The 8599-nt window shown below is 43.3% G+C and overlaps 1 pseudogene across 1 annotated transcript; it reads right to left on the minus strand.

The window, feature by feature from the left end:
* Positions 1-1381: 1381 nt before the first annotated feature.
* Positions 1382-8164, minus strand: LOC144657413 (uncharacterized; annotated as a pseudogene). The gene is made up of 2 exons (XR_013571521.1): positions 8037-8164; positions 1382-5546 (listed from the first exon to the last, which is right to left on the minus strand). The product of XR_013571521.1 is annotated as an uncharacterized LOC144657413 (transcript).
* Between the last annotated feature and the right edge of the window lie 435 nt (positions 8165-8599).

The raw sequence follows: 8599 nt of genomic DNA on the forward strand, positions 1-8599 counted from the left end.
TGTTCATTACCTTGGGAAAAATATTGCACAACAAGTCAACAATACTGGTCAGTCGTTTTACGCACACAACCAAAAATACAATTTCAGCTATATCATATGTATAAACAACTTTTTTCACCAGAATGCCGTTTAAAACATGAGGGCATGTCTGTTGTTCAGTCTCAAGTTGTCTCGCTTTTCAGCCTTGAGAAATGAAAAGTTGTGTTTCAAAATTGTCTTGAGCCGTATTTGGAAAAAATTCACTCACTCATCCCCGCCCAGTGGCACATGAGGCCTCCTGCCTCGTCCCCAGGCGTCGTCCTCCGTTCGCTTGGTGTTGTGGGACTGACGTACACGGCCTCGCTTGGCGTTGTGGGCCTGATTCGGACGGGAAAACGGCTCGCTCCCTAACCATCAACACCCGCGCTCCCTGTTTTCCCGCCTTACCGCCTTTGCCGACCGGCGCCTGGGGACGAGGCAGTGAGGCCTCCACAAGGTCCGCCTAAGCCGCTCTGTCCTGGGCTGATCTTATGACGCTCTAGCCCATCCAGGTGACATCACTCTTCATCTAGTCTAATCTCTTCCCATATCATACGTACACTGCATGTTCCAATCACGAGACGCACTTTTAGCATTCAGGAGGCTTTGCTTTCCCAACGAGGGCTTCTGATCAGCTTTGGGCCCCCATGTTGATTATTCTTGCATCGTGATGCCTTAAACCTGTTTTAGACGACAGTGGTTTGTGTTTCGTTTTAAGGTTTCAGGAACATGTTATTTTTAAAGGGCAGGGTTGTTACCCTGTGCCACACCCCCAACTTGGAAGACTTCTTCTTTTTCCAGGGTAATGTTTAGTCAGGCCCCTCGTCAAAAGACCAGTCTGGCTTGGTTGAACCTGCCATGACTGCAACAATAGTTTTAAAACGAGGAAATATCTTGGGAGATTTTTTAATTTTTTGGGGGGGGGGGGGGGGTAATGGGGGGGGAGAAAGATCCTTGCGCCAAGCATTCCCACTCATCTTCTCAAAGCAAGCGGGATAACTTTGAACGGGAGGCATTTTTCTTGCCACTTCGCCTCCACTTTTCGTTCGGCCATATCTCTGGCTTGCCTTTTGGCTCCTTGCTTAATGATCTTTGCGGATGAGAAGAGAATGCTCGTACTTTAGATTCGATACGAGGGGGTTGATTTTAACTGCATGCTTCAAAGGTTACCTCCAGTTCAACCTGGACATATCCGTTTGTTCTTTAGCCTTGAATAATATGCCAGGGCATTTCCACGAGTCAGTCTTCCATATTTTAATTTTCGCGCATTTCAGGCCCGTGTTGCGACGGAAGGCGTCGCGACAGTACAGACTGTTAAGGACTGTTTTTAAAGGAGTTGACGAGTACAAATTAGGAATTCCAAATTCCTGGCAAGTATTCGATATCGCTTTCGATTATTATAATGGCTCCTTATGGAATTTGTTGGTCATCTCAAAATCTTTTGACGAAACAATAATGGCGTCCTCTTAAGCCAGTAGCTGTTCTTTAATCAAAGTCGGGCCTGTGAACGTTAACAATCACAATTTTGTCCTCAAGAGCAACACAAACCTGCGCATCTACCGGTGAAGTTACGATTCCACGGAGTTTGCTCTCGAAAGTCATAAACCCGAGTAGCTGTCGACTGAAAGCATCCCAGACCCTTAAAGTTCCTGATACGCTTAACGACACAACGACATCCCCAAGATCTTGCACTAAATAACCACACCCTTTGATCAGACCATCTCCACAACTCAGAATTTTTTTAAGCTCAAGATGGTTTCCGTCCCAAATCTGTAATGTTCCATCGATGTGCCCTGTTGCTATGGACCTTCCATCGGGTGAGAATTTGCAGCACTTGACAATTTGTTCCTTAGAAACGTTCCGCCTGATTCTGCGTGGTTTGAAAGTGTCGTGTAACGTAAGTCCTCCGTGACGGTCACAGCAGAGAAGACGATAATGCGAAACATTTCCACTATTGTCTTTTTTCTTCAAGGGAAAGATGTCGCAGCATTCGATTAACGACCTTCTGTTTGTTCTTGATCTCCTTGAGAGTCAGTTCGTTGAGATTACACACCTGAGTGACGCCTGTTTTGGACAAAAACAAAACCAGGTCGTCGTTGATATATCCGAAGAAACTTTGTGGTGCAATCGGATGTTCTAGAGACTTGACTTTCTGTTGAAGGTTGCAGTCCCACAGTTGAAGGCGATCTTTCGTTTGAATCAAAATTTCCTTTCCGTTGGGCGACAGGGCAAAGGAGTTTGCATCGGTGATAGACGTGTTTCCATGTAGAAATCGTCCACTTGAGGCTTCGTACACACTTAGTCCCACCTTGGACAGAACGTACACATGACTGCCGTCGGCTGAAAAGGAAATTGCCTGAACCCCACGATCTGTCATTACTGTGGAAGTTGTGTTCTCCAGAGTGCGACACATATAGAGAGTATCCAAGTGTCGTAGGAGCACTCTCTCCGAGTCCACATCTTTGGCATATTTCCATTTAGTTGTATTGGAAATTGGAACAATGCGAACGGAGAATGGTAGACTGGGGCAGTTTATGTGATGGGAATCACCACACACGTATAAACAGGCTCCCTGGCTAGATACGCCAAGACTTTTATGTGCCGATCCAAGGTGAACGTCTGTTGTCGACGAGGTCTCAAACGCATCTTTGACTAGTTTACAGACTGTCAAGGACTGTTTCCTGGAGGAGTTGACGAGCACAAACTGGGAATTTTCTTCAATACCGGCAAGGCAATCGACGGTCAAGGGATGTTTGTCATTAAATGTATTATGCTGGCATTTGGTATTGGAGTCATCCGTGTCCCATACAGAGACTCCGTGGTCAAAGCTTCCCGAAACGACGAATTGACCACATACGGAAAGTGTGCAACATGTGATGCTTTCAGTAGGTTGTTCCAAACGGGTCAATAGCTCCCCTGTGACAAGGTTCCATATCATCAGGTCGGCTGTCAAATGCGTTCGCCTAGTCACCATCTTTCTCCTGTCTTGTGAAATACAGGAATCAATGAAAGTGTTTTTATTGTCTGGGAACAGTTTCTTGGGTTTTCCACTAAATGACACTGCTTCATCAAATCGACCGTGGACGACCGCGTCGTGTTGTGGGACGAGGACGCAGTAGTTGCAACTTTCCTCTTCTGTTGTCCAAACCTCGACCTTATCGCGAAGGCAACACCACAGTTCTCGTCCTGTTTCTAAGGAAAACATGTGAATAAACCCGTCTTCACACCCACAGACAAGAAGTGAATGCTCGTCATTCTTCAAAACATCGCAACAGTTCACGTTGGTTTTACAGCGAAATTTGGTGATGACTGGATCCTTGGACTGAGCCCTGTTAACCACTTCGAGCCGAAGGGGAAGTTGATATTTTGGTTTCTGCATCACATCACAAGCTTCAAGACTCATTGCCACTGATTCAGCTTCATTCACTAAAAGCTGAAAAATCATTTTAGGGTTTTCCATCAGTACGTACGGATGTCGTCTCAGGCAGGTTATGCAATCATCCAGTTCCATGGAGTCTACCTTTGGCAGCTTTAAAACAGGTCTGACGCTTTGAAGTTCTTCAACTACCGAGAAGACATCGCAAGCTTTGCTCTGTAGCTTGGCATATAGCAGTTCCAGGCTGCAAGCGTGGCGAAAGAGATTGCTCTTTCGGGTTCCATCAAGTTGTGCAAAGGCAATCAAATGGTACGTTCCATGCTGAAGAGCGTATTTTTCCTCTGGTGTGTACTCTGCGAGGACATCTTTACGGGCCTTGATGGACTCGTAGGTCTTTTCGCATTCTTTTGACAAAACGACATTGCCTCGTCTTGGCTCAACTGTGAATCTGTGGTGACCGTACAATTCCGGGGAAGACAACCAATCAACAATGGACTTGTGAAATACGTCAATGCAGTCCTCGCGAATGGGAAGTAAACTTGAGATAGATCCAGTGATCTTTTGGAGTTGGCGATAACTTGTCTTCAGTTTCACAGCATAAGCCAAGGATTCTGGATACCATGGTAACTGGTAAAGGAGAACGCGCTGCAGCAAGTGAAGACAGAAAATCTTTGAAAGGCCCTTCGTCAACTTCAAGGTCCATCTGCAAGCGATCGAAGTAACGCTCGTAAACAGAAGCAATTCCAAGAGGAAAAATTTCATTTATAACTTCAGACGTTAAAGTGCTTTTATGTTCCTTTACGAACTGAATGAAATAGTAGGCATACAACATGAGTCCTTGAGCTTGGCTAACAAAACGATGAACATTCTCTTCGAAGACACTAGTGGGCAAGAAGGTCCTTAAATTGTCTTTGAAAAACAGCTCTAATATCTCTCTCGTTGTTCTCATCTAAAGCGTGGAGAACAAATGGTCTTAAATGGGAAAGTTTGATGACCATTTCTTTTTCTGGGCGACCAGTCACAAGAAACTTAATCCAAGACGGAAGCTTGTGGAACTGTGTCATGATCACATCCAGGAGCTCGTTTCTTCCATCGTACTCGCATTCATCCAAAGCGTCTACCACCAAAAGAATGTTCTTCCCTGGATCGGCCATCATGTTTGTGGGTTCTTGAAGGAGATGTGTAAACAGTTCTTCTATGTTCATGTTGGCTAGTGCACGTGCGTTCAGTGACGTCAGCTGACCCGTTAGAATGTCTTTGAAGCCTGGAAGAGTGTCACACAGGTGTCTGGCCAGTGACTGTAGCATCAACTCTGGTTTCCTCCGCCTCTGATTATTGTGCTGGCAAAAGTGCAATCCACCAAGGACCTCACGATCTTTCATTTTCTTACAGACCTGTGCAGCGATAACTGATTTGCCCATGCCAGCATTTCCTGTAACGATCAAGACACGTGAATCGGAACTACGATCTAGAAACCAATCGTCCACGTGACTGAAAACCCATTCGCGTGTTCCCGGATGATGCTTGGACGCATGATAATTGACTTCACCGGAGAAATTGAACTTTGCGAGTCTCTCCAAACAATTGCTGGCGAACAGTGGCGTTGCTTTCAGATTTTCAACCCGAGATGAATCCTCACCAAGTATTTTTATCGCTTCAGAAATCTCCTTCCAGGACGTCTCAAATGAAGACTCATCAACGTCGACCATCAAGGCATGACCGCAGTTGTTACGATACCAGTGGATCATTTCTACCGCGCCTTCAACTGAATAATCTGTAGGAGCAGGTTTGGCACCCCAGCCAGTGGCAGGGGTAGGTAATCCACAAACATTTCGAAGCAAGACATAAAGAAGAGAAATGTCGAAATGTTTGGACGCTGGAGTACCCGGCACCGGCGGGTAAAGTTTGTCCCATTGAGACTTGTTAATGATTCTCCTTTGATGAAGTTTCTTTATATCGGGTTCTTTTATTGTTAGAAATTGCTGGAGCTTGGGTGGGGGAACAAGGCCATCGAATACGCGTCTTAACCCTTCTGTACCGCCATTGATAAGAAGAATGTTGAGCTTTAAACCAAGGAGCGTATCATCATTTACCTCCAAGCAATGTGCCATCGTCAGTATAATGATTGACGGGTAATTACCTTCGCCACTTCCTGTTATGACCATAAACAACAAGAATGTGATTCATTTTGGCATTCCAACACGCGCACAAGAGCATTGGTAAAAAATAGTTTTAAAAAGAGCTGCCGAGAAAACAAGCTGCCGCCCCTCTTTTCCCAAGAACAATTTGTACATAAGTTTTGGCTTAACGCGACGCCATGTTATTGTTTCAATTAATATACGCGTCAGGAGCCTGGCATAGGAAGCACGCGCGAGCTTAAGGTAAACTATCATCCACTATCATATGTACGTGCACTGATGAATTGTGCATATCAAAATATATAAAATAAAGGGACGAATAATTGGACGGAAAATTAACCAAAAGCAACCGTGTAATATCGCCTGGGAAGTTCTTTTACAATTTAAGGGGGGTCCTTCTTAACTACCAATTTGTTGCTAAGAAAGATTTCCGACGGTCATTTTTTGGAAACCAAACCTCCTAGAGACAAGATTTTTGCACAACGTTGCTCCATTGACGAGTCCTTCAAGAGTTTCAAATCATCGCCATATTTGACAAGTCGCATGACCGGAATAGGAAAAACCCTAAAACTGAAAAGGCTTATAGATCTGAAAATTAAAATCAATGCCAACAGAATGAGATAAAGAATGTCCACGTGCTTAACGCTTCGTATGGTTTTTAGGAAATTCGCATTATTATTAAAGATAGGGCGTAATAAAGACTTGTATTTTCAGACTTTCTTCAGTAGCATTCCATCCTTACATGTAAATGGAAATTTCATACAAAGGATTATGAAGAAGGATCTGTTATCTCTAATTCTTTAAAAAAAATCGGAACTTTACTTTTCTCTCGAAAGTTTTAGGGATTATAAATTCTAGCGCGCGGTTTGGGACTGGCACTATTTACGCGCGCCGCGCGCGCAATATCAATTTTTTCAACGCAGTTGTCCTCACCAATAATACACCGTTAAGCATTGCCGAACACTCCAAAACAACTTGCCACCAAAAACCATCTTGGGCAATTCCTTAACAACTGCTCTAGATCTGTAGTTAAGAAGGACCCCCCTTAATAAAGGAAATAAAAACAAATGAACAATGGGGGACTAAAAGACGCACATGTAAACTTAGCCTGCGAATACAGCCGCCTCTCATTCGCGTCCCGCAACGAAGAGGTGTTTCGCTCTTCGTTGCGGGACGCGAATGAGAGGCGGCTGTATTCGCAGGCTAATGTAAACTAACAGGCATACTAAATACAATGAAGAATGACACTTTTTTTTTTCGTGGGTGGGTGGCTTAACCTTATAGGGGACCTCATGTCCTATTGTTTCGCCACCTAGTACAATTTGCTAATGTTTTGTTGTACTTAATGATCTGTAAATAAATAAATAATCTTGAGTAGGGACATTCGCCTTCGCTTTTGGTCGCTTTTAAAATTGCACCTCGGTTAGCACTCCACTTTGCCTGATGAGCGCCCGGCTTGTTTACGGTTAGCGCTCAATAATACTAGTGGACTAGTGGTTCAAAACAAGCATTAAAAACTGTGGAGCTCTTCAGAATTGCCTGGTACTTACTCTGGATTGGACACGGAAAATATTTTTTAGAGAGAGCTTTTTTTTGAAAAATATGAAAAAGAAGGCAGAAATCCGTAAAAAAATGACTGCAATGTAGTCATTACAAAAGAAGTCACGCTACCTGTGTCACGCGATGTTTTGAGACAGTTTTCTTTAGAACGTTTGTTCTTGTAAATAAGATACTGCTCTGCCCATAAAACGCTTATACGTTCACATATGTGAAAATCCCGTCATCTTCTCGTATAACGAAGTTCGCAGAAATTTAGGAAACAAATGGCAACATGTTCCGTTCTTGAGAAGCATTGCGTAAATTGAATTTCTGAGAATCACTTCCGGTTAAGAATTGTCGGTCGAATAAACATGCGATTTATTCGAACAAATAAAGATAAACCAGTAGCGGAACATAGTTCAATTAAATAAATCTGGTATTTTACAGGCAACTATATTTATGATGACATATCTTCATTTGAAACTTTTAAGTTTTTCTAACTGAACAGTCTATTGCACAATCTATTTTCAAATGACATTGTACTGGGATGCCAGAATTAAGAGGTGCTTACTTTCTGTCATCTGTGTTAAAGCAAACTGACTGATTTCGGGCCGATTACAATCGGATATTTCTTCGATGTTTACTTGAGGCAAACAATTCAATAGTTTTCCCTGAAGGTAATAATGATCGTGTCGTCTGTGTACTTATCGATTCTTATGCCGTGTATGGTGTCAAAGTCACCCAGCATTAATGCGACAGAGCTTGCTAGAACACATATCAAACTCTGACTTGACACTGATTCAAATGTGTAGCTGTATTCGGGAAAAAGCCGGAGCTCATTTGATAAATGTAGTTTACCGGGCGAGATTAACTCCAAAATTTCAATGAAAATTCCCTTGCACCGAAAGGAAGTAGATGGATCTAGAAGCTACATTATAAAGGAACACAAAGATAACATTTTTTACCTGGGCTTTAGGAATCCAATTCTTCAGTAATGGCTAGGAACTATGTACATCATCTAGATTTTTAGCTTCCCTGCAGATTGGGCATGGGGAACCCTTAAGAACGGCAATAGAGATCAGATCATTCGACACGAACGTACAACGAGTGGCGTGACACTTTTTAAGCTCTTACTCCCACGAAAAATCCTCGTCCCCAGGGTCTTTTCGGCGTGTAGATCAAAGTTTGCTGCGTTAGTGCCTTTTAGCCGTCTATGTCGTCTAATCTCTCTGTACAGTAGGACACGCTTGCTGAGGAAGTTCCCTTCGCTCACGCCTACGTTTTTGCTGTTGTTTGTTAGAAAGGTAGTTGTTGGGAGGGTAGACCGAGTATTTAAGTGGGGGAAAAGGAATATTTTAGAGGGGAAGCATTTGAATGGACAATAACGTCTATTGAAGAAATTCAGGCCAGGGAATACTTTTATTGCTCTGCACGTATAAACTCTGAAGCTTTATAGCCGCAGAAATATTCACTAAATCCTTTCTTTTTAATGCCTAACTGTTCTTTCACTTGCCTTCTGAAAGCTTTC

Source organism: Oculina patagonica, chromosome 6, assembly GCF_052425735.1.
Source record: "Oculina patagonica isolate OP01 chromosome 6, crgOcupat, whole genome shotgun sequence".
Lineage (NCBI taxonomy): Eukaryota > Metazoa > Cnidaria > Anthozoa > Scleractinia > Oculinidae > Oculina > Oculina patagonica.